General features: G+C 30.7%; 2 long non-coding RNA genes across 2 annotated transcripts; both read left to right on the forward strand.

The window, feature by feature from the left end:
* Positions 1–598: 598 nt before the first annotated feature.
* LOC132717945 (uncharacterized) lies at positions 599–4,461 on the forward strand. The gene is made up of 3 exons (XR_009624010.1): positions 599–724; positions 3,569–3,675; positions 4,118–4,461. It is a non-coding gene; the product is annotated as an uncharacterized LOC132717945 (long non-coding RNA).
* Positions 4,462–6,492: 2,031 nt separating this feature from the next.
* LOC132717946 (uncharacterized) lies at positions 6,493–13,771 on the forward strand. Its single transcript, XR_009624011.1, has 2 exons — positions 6,493–10,051; positions 12,243–13,771. It is a non-coding gene; the product is annotated as an uncharacterized LOC132717946 (long non-coding RNA).
* The last annotated feature ends 3,117 nt before the right edge of the window (positions 13,772–16,888 follow it).

The following is a 16,888-nucleotide window of genomic DNA, read 5'->3' on the forward strand; positions in this document are numbered from 1 at the left end:
AAGTTTAAATATTTGTGTCATGTATATCTCCATGCACATTGACGTCTATATCCAAGAGTATGTAAATTAAATTCCTGCAATCCTTTTCATATATGTGCATGAGTCCGTTTAGTTCAGGATAAATCACGAAGCTCTTCTTTGTGTATTATCCACAATTTGTTTATTTTTCATTGTTATAGCGTAATAAATGATAAAATCTGTTATTGGTCAAATATAAGATCTATTTTTTTTATTTACATTCTAAGAATCGAAAAGAACTACCAAGAAGTATGTGGAAAAAGAAGAATTCATTAGAATTCATTTCACAGATTTTTCAAGTTATTATAATAATTCTTTATTACATATAAAACACATCAGAAAAACAAGAACTGTAAATTCTAGTCTTTTAAATGAAAGAGCCTTTTGAAATTAAAATTTTATTGGCAGTGTTTCAATACTTAATTTGTGCAAAATTATGGCATGCTTGTTAAATATTTTAGTAGGCAGAGTTATGATAATTATAATTACTAAAAAATCTTTATAAATCATGTAAGCTGTATCATTAAATTTCAAAATCAACAATACAAAACAAAAGGCGAGTGCTTTTCGATTGCGAGAGTCGGTGATACCTTTTTACATGATAATCAAGTGGACCGGTCAAGGCAGGTCGCAGAATGAAAATAAGACTAAAGTCGTACACTACGGCTTAACTTGAACTCAGAGATATGTCAACGAAAAAGTTAAAGTAATTTATTTGCGACTAATATAGTTTTTGCGTATTTAAAGTTATTAGTATTTATATTGATGTAATATTCTGATTGTCACGTGTTTTCGCGATATTTATTTTAATATGTACTGTAATTCGGATATGTATAGTGATCGGATATAAGTTGATAAAAATAATATGAATAAGGCAAAGCCTCAAAGCAAGCTCTTTGAGAGAAATTATAGTTCAAGTAACAAGTAGATATGTAACTGAAGTTTCCGCATGTGTGGAACAAAGAGATGTTACCGATGGGTTTTTGTGAAAATTAGCGACTGAACGCCATTTTATTCGAAATGAATGAATATACGTGTAGTACTACAGCTGATTGCTCCACTTTATTTTCGTATGTTAATATATCTATTAGGGCTGGGGAGAGTATCAGAGTACTTGGATAATCACAAATGAAAATGAAAAATCGATTACGAATATTTATGTCCAGAGATCATGGATTGCGATCTTATTTATTTATGATACTTTTCCTGTTTCGCACACTTTAAAAGTAACAAAAAAAAAAATACAGTTTGAGTATGAATTATGTGACTAAAGACCTAAATACAATTTGCCCATTAAAGACAGGAAGTAAACAAACATGTACCATGATGCTGAGCTTTAAAGTCATTAGTTTCGAAAAAGGAATCACTAGTACAAATTTACATGAAAATAAATAAATGTTTTTAGTAGCTATTTATAGATTTATAATAATGTGACATGTATCAGAGATGATTTTAAATTTTATAATTAATTAAAAGTTAATATGTCAGTGTGTTATCACACATCCTGCAACAATGGAAAAGGAGTCACGCCAATATAAAATTCCACCAGCAAAATTTACTTCCAATGTTTGGAAATACTTGTCTTTTCATGTGATGTGACAAGTTTGTTGTACCACTGGTAATATGAAATAAGGTGTTACCTATGGCGCGGAAAGCTCTTATGATTTATGATTTAAGCATAACATGTTTAGTGTACATGTAAACGAGATCTTTCTTGCTCTTCGTTATTAAATGCAGGTATTTTGTGCCGTAAACAAAACGAATAAATTGGTGGTGTTCAACCTATCATTGGATCGCTTGGAATATTTCAGAAAATCTCTGAACATAAAGGGGGACCACTGCACATGCGTCGGTGTTTTGAAAATCCCATCCGCCATTTTTGTGAATCACAGTTGTTGTTTAACGTTATTTTTTTGCTAATTTATCAAAAAAATGTATCATTGTTACTATAATTCTCAGGTTTTTTTTTTACCAAAACATTCGGCGAAATTTTGGCCCCATTCCCCCCCTCAAAATAGTATGTTTTTTCCCCCCTCAAAGCTGAAATTTCCACCTATACGGCAGCCGGAATTTGACTGCAATGAATATCATTTTTTTTGCAACTACATTGTAACTACGAAAAAATGTTTTATTTTATGCCTGTTAGACTTACTGTTGAGCAAGGTTGTTTACAAATCGTTTTTGGGTAGGTAAAGGGAGCTACTCTCAGTGTCCCAACAAGTTTAACATGCAACGCATCGATATTTTAGATCTGTATATTAAGAAACAGTGACGTATTTTTAACTTGTGTTGCAAGAGTTGCTCCCCTTTTCTACCGTAAAGAAAACAATATAAAATAAATAAACAAATAAAATTCCCCCTCCCCAAAAGTGAAAAAAAAACAATGGCTCTTATCAATGAAATGCATGTTTATTTTCTGATTTTGTACATCATTCTTTCGCCAGAAGTGTTATATGACAAGCTTCTGCTCAAAAGGATTTCAAAATGGCGGCGCCCTGTTGACTAAGAATTTTTCTCATATATTTTTTTATTCACGTCATACATGTTATCTAAGAGCACTTCAGCCTTCGCATAGCCTGCGGCCCTGCTCTGGCTTTTGGTGTATAAGTCTGTTCTCCGTGCATGTTTGACAAACTGCTTTTTGTCTCATTTTCAATTGAAATACAAAAGTATTTCCAAACATTGTAATCAAATTTTGCTGGTGAAATTTCATATTGTCGTGACTCGTATTCAAACTTTAAACCTAATTTACATTTGCATATATGTTTAATGTTTTGTATTGTTTAAAGAAATTAAAAGTTCAAAACTAATGTTCATGTTTTTATGGGTGTCTTGATAACAAAAGATTCGTGGTTCGATTTGTGAATTGCAATTGCTGTATCGTTGATCGGATCGTCGCTTATCCGATGATCCACACCTCTAGTTAGGTGGGAAATTTTGAAATTGTCTCTGAGAAATCCCAAGGGTGTTACCCAGGATCGAATCCGGGACCTCAGGAGTGACAGTCAGTGGTCAAACAAACTGAGCTGTCTTATGAAGTATTTTAATTTGCATGTGAAAATCTCAGAATTTTTGCAACACAAATTCAAATATGATGACCCCCTTTTCATTGAAATTTACTGATGATCACATGACTGACATATTCTGTTTAAGAATTTAATATTCAAAGGGAAAAACACTTCTTACCTTATGAATTAATCAGTGTTTTTCATAATACAACAGACAGGTAAAATAGTGGAATGTTAAAAAAGTTATAGAGAAGAAAATAATACATGGACCGTTTATTGTATTGGTTATCTGGCCCACACATATCACAAAAGTAACATGGTATAGGTTCTATGTCTATGAATATAGGTTCTATTGTAATGGCACATGATGTGAATTTGTTTAATTCTGTCAATATTGTATGGCATATTATGTGAATTTGTATAATATTGTAATAATATTTCATGTGTGTTTGTTTTATTCTGTCAATATTGTAATGGCATATCATGTGAATTTGTATAATTCAATATTGTAATAATATATCATGTATGTTTGTATTATTCAGAATGGTGATGGTGATTTTGGAAAGCCTTGCAGGAACTGGTCATAAAATTGTACGACTTAAACCCAAGGGATCAGACAAGCTGGAATTAGTATTTAAAGATCCTATAGGTAAGAGTCACTGTTAGTATGAAAAATCTACCGTGTTTTTGGTATCTTTCATTAGAAAAAAAAACAAACAAAAAACAGTGATGATTAGATAAATGGAACTTTCTTACAGCAAGCAAGTTATTGTTTGTTCATAGTGAGCCTTTAATGATTATCAAAGGACAACTCTTGTGTTTATGTTTACAGAGTACTAGAACTCATCTTACCTCCCCTGTAAAAGGCATAAACTGGTCATAACACAGGATTGTTAGGATTATTTGTGTTCCTCCACATTGCATCTTGACCACTCTAGAAATAATTATCATGATACTCAATAGTAATCAAAAATGTTAAGCTGGATATTAAGGTCAACCAGCCACTTGATTTCGATTTTATATTTGTATTGTTGGAGGAATATAATTATGAAAGATTCTGGTAATGTTAAATATACTTTATATTTTTACAGTGGAGCAACCAGTGTTATACAAGGAGTTAAAGAAGATCAGAACTTTGAAGAGTTAATACAGGTTGACCTCTCTATGACCTTTGATGTCTGATCAGAGGATAATGAGGAGAATTCTTTTCAATTTTGTGTGTTAAGAAAATGCAATTATTTTTACCTTAAGTAATAAGTTAGAAGACAAAGATTGAATTATACTAAAGTGACATCTCTGTTTCCAGGGACTACAGTTGCTAAGATATATTCACATAATTTATGTTTTGTGTAAAATTATAATGTGAAGTATTTAGTTTAAATTTGTCTAAGTGTTATGTATACTTACAAATAAAATAATAAAGATGTAAATCATAGTGCTTTGTTCATGATACAATTTACATGTCTTGATAAAAGATTTATAAGATTGAAAATTTAATTTCATTATCCAGTATTTGCATCTTTTGAACACTCTCATATTATATTAGCTTTATTATATTGAGAGCTGTCATACACCCATATCCAGATTTTATTATTACAGTTTTTGTGCAGTAAAATATTGTTTACTATTAACTTCTTTATTTCTTTAATCTTACATTTCTTTTTCAAACATGTATAAGTTCCTTATCATAACCCATATCATATGTGACAAGATTCATAACTAGAAGAAATATTTTTGGGGTTATCTCCCTTGAACTTAGAATTTTCCTTAAAAATGTTATATTGTACTAAGATCTACTTCACATATATTTCCATATAACCATCAACCATATCATATGTGACAAGGTTCATTTGTCTAGCACAAATATTTCCAGAATAATCCCCCTTGAACTTCAACTTGAATTTATGTTAAAATGCTTTTTATGCCCCCAGGCATATAGTAATTGAACCGTCCGTCCGTCCGTCTGTCCGTACGAGGTTAATCTAGAACGGCAAGTTGGATTTTTCTTAAGTTCTACCTGTACCAATGGCTTCTAAGTTTACACACTTACTAATCAATACAAAGAACATGATCTGGGCAAGTTTCATAACTCTGGCTTTCATATTTACCAAGTTATTGCCCTTTTCAGCACTTAGAAAATGAATAATGGTTAACCTAAAACGGCAAGTTGGAAATATCTTAAGTTCTATCTATTCTAATGGCTTTATAATTTCCACACTTACTTATCAATACAAAGCACATGATATTGCCAAGTTATATAACTGTGTCATCCATATTTCCCAGTTATTTCCCTTTTTTCACTTTGAAAATAGGGCCTTGTCTGGTTAACCTATTTCGGCAAGTTGGATTTATCTTAAATTTCTCCTAATTGCTTAATTTCTTTACTGATATCTTTCATATTTAGTAGGTGGATACCTTTGATGGTCCTCTAATTTTTTTTGGAGTAAGTGGTCTCTAGGGTCAAGGTCACTGGTTTAAAAAATAAATATAAACCTTTTTGCTCATACAGCCTTTATTTTTTAGTTGATGCCTTAGTTTAATACAAACACCTCCTTCTTTGGGTGTAGTATGGGGTCATTTGGGTCAAGGTCAATGTTACCAATGTCAAGGTCACCAATGTTAAAAATAGATTTTTACAGGTGTATTGACCTTATTCTATAGACAGATGTTATTTATAATTGATAGAAACATAAACTTTGATGGAGTTAGTGGTCAGTTGGGTCAAGGTCACCAGTGCTAAAAATAGATTTTTACATATTTGCTCATACAGCCTTTATTAAGTGACAGATATATTTTATATTTGGTAGGAAGATAACTTGCATGGTATTCATCCTTTTGGTTGGGGGTAGGGATCAGTGGGTCAAGGTCACTTGTGCTAAAAATAGATTTTTACACTTTTGCCCATACAGCTTTTATTTATTGACAGTTGTATTTCATATTTGGTAGGAAGATAACTTGCATGGTATTCTTCCTTTGGATGGAGTAAGGGGTCAGTTGGGTCAAGGTCACAAGTGCTAAAAATAGATTTTTACACTTTTGCCCATACAGCCTTTATTTATTGACGGATGTATTTCATATTTGGTAGGAAGATAACTTACATGGTATTCTTCTTTTGGATAGAGTTAGGGGTCAGTTTGGTCAAGGTCACCAGTGCTCAAAATAGATTTTTTACACTTTTGCCAATACAGCCTTTATTTAATGACAGATGTATTTCATATTTGGTAGGAAGATAATTTGCATGAAGTTGAATATTTTTCAACTTCACAAGTCAGAGCAATGACTTGGCAACTTATATTTTTCACAATTACAAATTGCCATGACTTTGTCAAGCTATAAAACTTGTGTTTACAATTTTTTGGCGATTTTTCTGTCCATAACTGAGTGAATGGGTAAACATTTTTTGAAGTTTTGCTACTGACAAGAATCTGAGCCGGGGGCATTTGTGTTTAACAAACACGTTCTTGTTTATACTATAACTTCTTTATTTTCTAAGGTATTTACTCCAAACTTCAAATGTATGTTCCTTAAAAAAACCTGCATCATGTGTAACAAGATTAATTATTCTTACACAAACATTTTGAGAATAATTTCCCTATTGAATTTCAAAATGTTATTTTTACTATAACATCTATATTTCTCTTCAAATATATATTTCTTATCATCTCCCACATCATGTGTGAAAAGATTAATTATTCTTACACAAATATTTTGAGAATAATTTTCCCTTTGAACATTTTTTCTAAAATTCATTATTTTTTGGCTTACTTCATTGTTTCATTGAGGATTTATTTACAACTACAAATTTTAAGTTTCATAACAACTCCCATATTTTCATTTGACATGGTTTATAACTCTGGTGTCAATATTTCAGAATTGTCTCCCCCTTAATTTTAGAATTTTCCCTATTTTGAGCTCACTTTAGCACAAAGTGTGAACATTTGTGATGGCAGTAAGGCTGTTGTTTGTTGTCAACTGCTATCCATAATTTCTGTAAACAACATGAACCACATAAAGGATTGTGACCAAACTTTACAGGAATGATTCTTAGCTGGTCCTCTTCAAAATGTATATAAATGGTTTCAGTCTGATGCATAAGTAGGTCATTGGAGCTAAACACAGACTTTAAGTAATATTTATAAATCATGCTGCTTGGGTAAAAAATTACCTGTTCCTAGAGGTCACTTATAAAGGCTTATATAGGAAAATACAATTAAGTCTTCTGCCCATATCTTATATATTTGACATAGGTTATGCCCCTGAGGTCAAGATTTGCCCAGGCCTGGAGGTCCCTTAGTTTACATAGACATGTATAATAAAAATGTTTTAAAGATATTTTTCTCTTAAAATGCAACACCCTGACTTAAGATATTTTGCATGTAGAATCACCACTAAAGTTAAATAAATAATGAACCTGGGATCACAAATGGCCCAGCCATAGATAAATATAAAAATACATTTAAGTATATTTGTATTAAACTGCAATACCTAGACATTAGATGTTTGGCATGTTGCATTGCTAAGAGGACCTCAACAAAAGTTATAAAAATCATGCCCCCCAGGGTCAAAATTGGTCCAACCCCGGGGTCATTTAATTTATAAAGGCTTGTATAGTAAAAATATCTTAATAGGCTTCTGAGAAACTACAATGGCTGGATCTTAGATATTTGACATGATACATCATCTTGTGGTCCTCTACAAAAAGTTATCTAAAGCATACCCTGGGGTCAAAATTTGCCCTGCCCTGTTGATGAGTTACTTTATATAGACTTTAGTTTTGTAAGTTCAACACATAAAATTTCTTTGAGGTACATGAAAATTTGAAGAAAAAAAACTCATGTTGAAACATGTATTGTTTGATTTTATTAACCTGTCAATTCCATACTGATTATACGGTCAATGCACAGAATATATTGATATCCGATAAATGTTCGGTAAATTCCAAGAGATGTAGGCAGTAAGATGTGATTAAATTAATCTTGTTTCTATGAAGTAGTTACACTGACCGTTATAGCAAAATAGGGTAAACTACGGGTATATAATATCTAGATGCCTTACTTGTTGTAAGATCGAGACAGCGTATGTCCATTTTTGAGTCGCCTCTACGGAGTAGTGGCGACATATAGGGATCACTTCTCCGTCGTCTGTCTGTCCATCTGTCTGTCTGTCTGTCACAAAATTTGTCCGGACTACTCCTCATAAACTACGGGTGCAATTTCATCCAAACTTTACAGGAATGATCAGTACCAAGTCTAGTTGTGCATATTGTCAGCATTTTCCGGTTCAATAGTTTTTGTCAGAGTTATGGCCCTTTAATAATTTTTATTTTTAAAGTTTGTCCGGACTACTTCTCTTATACCACTAATGCAATTTCAATGAAACTTTACAGGATTGATCTGTAGCTCAAGTCCTTGCGCATATTGCACGGGTTTTCCGGTTGAATGATTTTTGGCCGAGTTATGGCCCTTTGATAAAAAGGTGTTTTTTTCTGTGTGTTGCCAGATACACAAAAGCTTGTCCGGACTACTCCTCATAAACTACTGGTGCAATTTCATCCAAACTTTACAGGAATGATCAGTACCAAGTCTAGTTGTGCATATTGTCAGCATTTTCCGGTTCAATGATTTTTGTCAGAGTTATGGCCCTTTAATAATTTTTATTTTTAAAGTTTGTCTAGACTACTTCTCTTATACCACTTATGCAATTTCAATGAAACTTTACAGGATTGATCTGTAGCTCAAGTCCTTGCGCATATTGCACGGGTTTTTCGGTTGAATGATTTTTGGCCGAGTTATGGCCCTTTGATAAAAAGGTATTTTTTTGCTGTGTGTTGCCAGAAACACAAAAGCTTGTCCAGACTACTCCTCATAAACTACTGGTGCAATTTTATCCAAACTTTACAGGAATGATCAGTACCAAGTCTAGTTGTGCACTGTCCGTCTGTCACAAAACTTGTCCCAACATGAAATTGGCCATCATGAGGCGACACATGTGATCACTGATCGCTCTTGTTTTCTTATTCCTAACTATTTTCAACATTTTTGAAGTTATGGCTGTTCTTTCTGTTTTAATATGCTTTGCATTTTTTTTTGGTAAATACTATACTTGTTTAAGAATTAATATTTAAAATTCATTTGGATTAAAATCAATAAATGTCATTTCAGTGCCGTAAAATACAATACAAAACGTGACAATTCAATGTTTCTTAGTTGTTTCATATCCGTGTAGACAATTTTGCAAACGCTTGACAATTTTCATTAAAATATACTTAAATATAAAGAAAGAATAAGCCTAAAAAGAATTTAAAAAGAGTTGATCGAACTTCGGACCTCTCATACATTAGGTAATCACTTAACCGACTCTGCTATTGCGGATGTTACGAGAATCTACATTAAGCTAGTGGGAGTTTTCAAAATCTTAGTCATATACTCCATATTTATTCTCCTAAAATAAACGGACAAACCCGAAGTGGGATCAAATATTTAAATGAGTGCTATAATGTATTCATAATTGACAGGTCAATAAAAACAGACTATAAATATATTTTCTTTGCAAAAGTTTGTTCCAAGAATGGAGAAACTTAACATTGTAAGGGTGAAGGGTTGATTTACATTGGTTGCCTGCATCTAGAACTAGTTATATTATAAAAATGATTTATGTTTAAATCAGGAGGATTTTAGCTGGATTTTATAAAAACCTGCTTGTTTTCTATAGATAGACATTTAGACAAAAATCCACTTATTTGAAGAGAATATTAATTTTCTTCAACAGAAAAATATTACTCTGCTTAGAATATAAAAAAGAAGCTCTATAAATACAAATCCTTTAATGAAAATAAATATTTTGCACCAGTATTTGAGAAAGCCTCTTTTATTATTTTCTGATAAACATAAAACAGTAGCATGTGTTAACATATAATACACAAATACATAAACACACAGGGAAGTGTTGTGCTGTATGTATCGACTGTAAACCCTATATTTTCAATATCAGCATCTTTACTAACACAGGATATTTTAATACATTTGGTAAGTAAACTATTTTCTATGATTTGATATGTTGTGGTAAATATATGTACATGATGTAATGTGACATAATTATTGTTGTAATAAATACAATACTGGAATGTGATTGTCATGCAATATAAGGATTATAAGTCATAAAGACAATACATTATATGTCATATAATATGATGTATATTATATATTATACTAAATTAATTTTGTTATATACGTAAATATAAAACAGTATATTTTACACTCAGTGAAATATTGATTGTTTATTCCACAATTCTAATGTTGAACTTAATTTTAAATATATACACTATAATTATACATGTACATGTATATGTAAATTCAAGCACTATGATTATTCTCATACTATAGGCACTGGATTTCACAACTTAAATTTTTAATTCAGTTAAACATGTTTTTTACATACAGATCTTGAAGTGGGGATGGGGTTTAAACGATTATTCTCAATCCCTTTTTTGTGACTAGCTTTTGGGTGTTCTTTATCACATTTACAGGACAGTCAATGTAAGTGCCCTTTCTTCAAAGTCACACCCAAAAAGAACTTGTTTCCCTGTTTACAGATAAATCTCAAATAAAACAGAAAGATTGTAAAATATTTCAGGTAGTTTTAGTGAGTCATCATGTACACTGTTATTATTTCCTTAAATTGTTTAAACTATAAAAACTAGAGATAATGTTACTTTTTATCTCATGTAAAGTTAATCTTTTAAATCTGTTAAATGTACTATGCAGGCATGTCAGAATAAATTATGGCTTGTGAGGTTGTGTGTATATTGTTCATAGCTATCCTGCATACTCTTAATTATCTTTACCATTTTATTTTATCCTATGTCTTAAATTTTTTTAAAATTTTGCCAAAATGATAGGTATATGTGTAGATTTGATCAATCAGTTTATTTAAGTGCTAGATATATGTGTAGCTTTGATCTACCAGTTTATTTAAGTGATCAATATATGTGTATGTAGGTTTGATCTACCAGTTTGTTTAAGTGATAGATAAATGTGTAGCTTTGATCTACCAGTTTGTTTAAGTGATAGATATATGTGTAGCTTTGATCTACCAGTTTGTTTAAGTGATAGATATATGTGTAGCTTTGATCAACCAGTTTATTTAAGTGATCAATATATGTGTATGTAGGTTTGATCTACCAGTTTGTTTAAGTGATAGATAAATGTGTAGCTTTGATCTACCAGTTTGTTTAAGTGATAGATATATGTGTAGATTTGATCAACCAGTTTATTTAAGTCATAGATATATATGTAGATTTGTTCTTTCAATTTGTTTTATGTTAGATGTATGTATACATATGACCAATGAATTGGTTTAATGAGGTTTGACGAATCTGTTTGTTAAAGGTAGAGATATGTGTAGATTTGTCTGACCAGTATATTAAAATGATAGATATATAATTATATCAACCACTTTGTTTTAGCTATAGATATGTTTGTAAATTTGTTCTTCGTGTTGTTTAAGTATATGCATGCATTATATCTGAATTTATATGTTTGCTAAATTTGCTAGTTTGTTTGAGCTTTGAATATACATAAATGAGTAGATTTTAACATCTAGTTTGATTTTTGTGTAGATAAACAGGTATGGGTAGATTTGAATTCCCAGTTTATTTTAGCTATTGAGATATTTTAGCAGTGGTCAATACCAGAAATGTATTGTATAGCAATATATTAAATAGTTGTAGCCAAAAACATAATAATTATAAAGTATTGAAAGACATTTATGAATCATTAATTTACAATTGAAATATTTGTATGCAGATGTGCAGAAACTCAAGGGCCTGTTATGACTCAAATTTTTTTTTATTTTATTCCCTAAAATCTTTTTTTTTTTTTTTTGGTGAACTTTTAAAGTATCTTAAAAGTTACTCATTGGCCAATTACCGGAACCATCTTTTTCATCTGTTGATTTTTTGGCAATAAGTACAATTATAGTGAATTTATTTTTTATTAAATTTAAAACACTCCTTTGTTTACATTTTGCCACTTTTATGACAAATTATTGCATGTTAGAAGTAAAAATTTGTTTCTAAGGCATAATGTCCTTCACATAAAATAGTAATGCAGAATAAGCTCTGGCTGGTTATATTTTGTCCTATAAAGTTTTGTATGTTTATGTAATCAACCTGAAAATTCAATTGTTAATCTATATTTGACTGTTGCTTATTTTCAGAGAACTTGTTGTGGAGGACTGAAGAAAAATGGCAAACTGTAGCTGGCTATGGAGTCTAATATGGTTCATAATTCTTCTCGTATTTGGATTTCCAATTGGCTTTTTCTGTGCCATACTCTATGTACTGATAAGCCCATTTTCGGCTTGCTGCACAGGATGTATGGAAGTTGTTAACTTATTAGAAAGAGGACTTAAGTTACCAATGACAATCTCACAGAATATGGTCAGTGGAAAGTCACTGTGCTAGTTTTAAAGTACAATAAATATAACAAATGTATTGTGAAAGGATTGACACGGACAGCAAAATTTTCTACAATTTATTCAATTGAAGTGGATTGTGCTGAATATATGGGGACCAAAATAATTACAAATGCATGAATGATGATATTTGTTTAGAGAAGTTTGGAATATCTAGCTGCTCAATAACCTGTATCATGGGATATACAAGTCGTAATATAGCTGCCATATTTCTGATAACCAATCAATATAATAGCTAGAAATGTGAGAGCAGTTGATATATTGTATTGATTTAAGACATTGCTTTTTTGAGTGAAGAAGATGATCCTTGATATACATTTGTAGAAAAGTGCTTTTTATATCTATATTGAATATACTCATTATAAACTGCTTTTAGGACCATTTTTAAGCTTTTAATAATTTACTATTAAATGATATTTTGTCTATCTAGTGCCTTTTTACAATATTTGTATATTTTTCTTATTTGTGTAGGTGAATATTGATATAGAGTATATTTTGCTCCTGTAATGTGTAAACTAATTTGTTTCTCATGATAAAAACAAAAACATTCAGGATTTTTTTTTTATTCTATATAAATATAATGGGTGCCAATTAAGGTTAAAAAACATTTTTTGAGCTCTGTCTCAACTCTTAAGTTTTAGTTTATTCATTGGTCAGTGTCACTGTCCATTCCTTGTCAGTTTCTGACCAATCAAATACCAGAGATCTGAATTTGGGGAAAGAAAATCTTTTTATAACCTCAAACCTAGTTAGCAAGTGAAGGTAACTAGTTCTGGTAAACTGCTTGACAACCTGCCCAGGAACGATGCGACGACTGAACTGTGCTCTGGTAATTAAATGTGGCCTACTGTCGTGATCTGGAGTGAAAACTACCAACACCGCAAGTGAGGGGATTAGCTTAGATTTGCTTTTCAACTATTAGATTGTGTCCTTGTTTGTAATTATTAAGTGTGTCTTATATTTATCATTTGTAATAATTACTCTTTAAGAAACAATTGAAGAACATACATATACTAGCTTTGCAGTTGGTTTATTTAAGTATAACTTTTGAGGATGATTTTTTTTTTTTGCTATTTAATGAAATTTTTATTCTTGATGTAACATGCTGATACGACTATAGTATCCTTGTATTGCAATATATGATTTCATGCAATAATGTTCAGTGTGACATACTTTCATCATGAAAATCCCCTCAACTCTTGGTTTTTTATAATAAATGCATTGCTTAATTATTTGCAATTGATTTGTGTAGTAATAAAATTATAATTTAAGATGTTTTGTGTTGAATTCAGCATATGAAGCTATATCTAATGAAATATTTTTATAAAATTTAGTGATGGTGAAATAATATGGGTTTAATAATCATATTGTTGATTCTCGTAGGACATGTTGTATAGAATGTCTCTGTTACTTACCACACATGAATATCATACCTTAACAGAATCAAATGTTCTGGAACATTTTATAACTAGGGTTTTAACCATTTAGCAATGATTTTGGTCATGCACCATTCCCAGGAATTAATTAGATTGGGAAATATTCATGGTATTTTTATTTTCACTTACACATGTGTATTGCGCAAATTGAAGACATTGCAAATGCAAGAAATTTACGAAAATTTTGTTACATTCTGTCATGTATATTGATGAAGATAAGATTACCGAGGTCTGGGAGTTACAAATCTAGTTATATGTATTTCTGATTCAGTAATTTCTGTAAACAATAATGACAATTTCATAACGAAAGAACGTGACTTATTAACACTAAATGATAATAACAACATCATAACAAAATATATATTAACATATATGACTTTTCAATTCATTCACCCCTGCCTTCATCGTAAATTTTAATCTTATACTTGTTTTCGAACATAACAAGAAAGGATATTTTACAGATTGTTAAATGTCTTATAATCATATGACCATTTTACTGTCAACATTAAGTTACTATTGAAATTAACGATCTTAGAAATGAGCTGTGATTTATAATCTAACTCTGGTTGCAACAGTCAACAGCAATATATATACTGTGCCACAGAGACATTTACATTTTAAGAATTTGAAAAATAATATAATTTCGAGGATTTACACTCCAACCATACATTATTCTACATTCTAACACACTTCACACTATTCCCCTATCAAACAGATTGGGGCAATCATGTGCATTATATGACACAAAACATGTATATGCACAACATAAAAAAGGAATACTTAGACGTCATATGACGTCAATAAACCAAACGATGTCAGGAAAACTACATCTACGCTCAATGTAGTTGAATCAATTTTTTTTTTATCAGCATGTTAGAATGAAAATAGATATAAAATTTTTTTGCATTTTAGTTTATTTTTCAAATTCTTTGTAATTAATCACTCAGGCCTGTTGGCCTTTGTGATTATATTCTTCCGCATTTGAACTCGAACCATGCATTATTCTACAACAATGCACTCAAAATAGACTTCTATTTCCTAAACAACATACTCAAAATTGATATCTATTTTCAAAGCATATTGATTTATGTGCAGATTGTGACAAGAACATTTGGGGAAAAAAACACAATATTCTTTTATAAATTTTTAATTACTATTGACTTTGTAGTTTCAATCAAGTTCAAAGAATCTAAAATATGCAGTAGAGTTAGAATAAGATCAGCCTTGCCTTCACTTACATACATATTAAGTAGAAACTTCCTATTTATGATATCTTCACTGCATATTTATCCTCATGTACTATAAAGTTAATATGAAATACTTAATAGCTCTTAATGTAATAAACTCTCCTAACTCAAGTTGTGATGTAAATCCTAAACCTGAACTTATTATAGTTATATCTATATCCTATTTGAATGTACAGTCTGACTCTGCTAGGCAATTTAAGAATAAGGTCCCCTTGGTTTTATAGGTATATTGACACATTGAGTATTTTTGTTTAAGACTTAACAGTATTCAAGTAAATAATGGCAGATTAGTACATCATATAACAAAAGAATTGCTTGTATTTTATCAAAATTGTAAAAATTGACAAAATATCTGAAACTCTTTACAAAGTAAATATTTAAATGCAGTTTTACTGTAATTTATGGGGAAATGTTGAATTTTATTGTGAAAAGAAGTAATTAATAAAACAATTTAGTTTTTTTTTTTGTTCAAAATATGCACATATAATGATTTCCAGAGCTTATTCTCTGTTTTACTTGCAAAGAAAGATATTCAGAAAAATAAAAACATTTGTTTTAAAATATTCAATGAATGTAAATAGAAAACTTATGGTGCCTTCCCTCATCTGTTACATAATTCATTACTTTAAGTGGTTTATTTGGTGAACATTTGTATCAAATATACTACAAATTATACATGCATGTATAAAGATATACTCCTGAGAAAGTCTAAACATTTCATATTTTCTGATGACCTTTACCTTGCATATACTTACCTTGATTTTGTTAAGACTGTCTCATAATTGCGAACATTTTTATGCAATTGTAATACACACATTTTCAACTGACATTTGACCTCAAGTGACCTTCATCTTAGCCACAGGAACACACATTTTGTGTGTGACACTCAATCTTACAATAGTAGATATTTGTCTCAAGTTATAATGATATGGCTTTAGTGTATGTAAAGGTTTTTGCGCCAGACAAGTATTTTCCTCTGACCACTACAAACTTGAATTTCGACCTAGATCTCTGGTTTATGTGTGTTACACTATGGCTCATGGTAGTGATAATTTTTGTCAAGTAATACATAAATCCATGCATGATCAGTTTTTTTCAAATGGGGTGAATAACTTGAAATGGGTCCTTAGGACATGGATGTCCCCCCCCCCCCACTCCACTGTTTTGTCAGTCTTCTGACATACAGCCGGACAGTATGACAGAGGGACAAATGAAATTCTGCATGATTCTCCTGAAGTGGTTGGGGCATAGCAACATCCAATATTTCCAATGTTGACATCAATATTAACCCTTTCGCTGCCAGAGGGTTATTGTTTTAATGTTCACCTATTTGCCAGGGGATTTTCTAAGAAATTACTATATTATCAATTAATATAATTATTATTATTTGTTATTAGTATTTTATTTATTTTTTCCCATGAAATATGGTGCTATATCAGTAAAATATATTTCATATTTTTTAAAAATAAATATGAAATATAAATATGAAAGTGGGCGGAGTCAAAACTCATATTTATTCTTAGGGACTTCTTTCGCCATTTTGTTTGAAAAATCTGATAAATACAAAACAAATTTTTGTTGAATTTTGCTTTGAAAACTATCTAGAATGATAGAAAATGATCTAACTAAGAAAATAAATCCGAACACCAATATCTTTAATTCAGTTATTAACGCTGTACAGACGTTTAAACAGTTGTTTACGTGA

Source organism: Ruditapes philippinarum, unplaced genomic scaffold (genome assembly GCF_026571515.1).
Source record: "Ruditapes philippinarum isolate M1 unplaced genomic scaffold, ASM2657151v2 ctg2711_1_1_1_1, whole genome shotgun sequence".
NCBI classification, from domain to species: domain Eukaryota; kingdom Metazoa; phylum Mollusca; class Bivalvia; order Venerida; family Veneridae; genus Ruditapes; species Ruditapes philippinarum.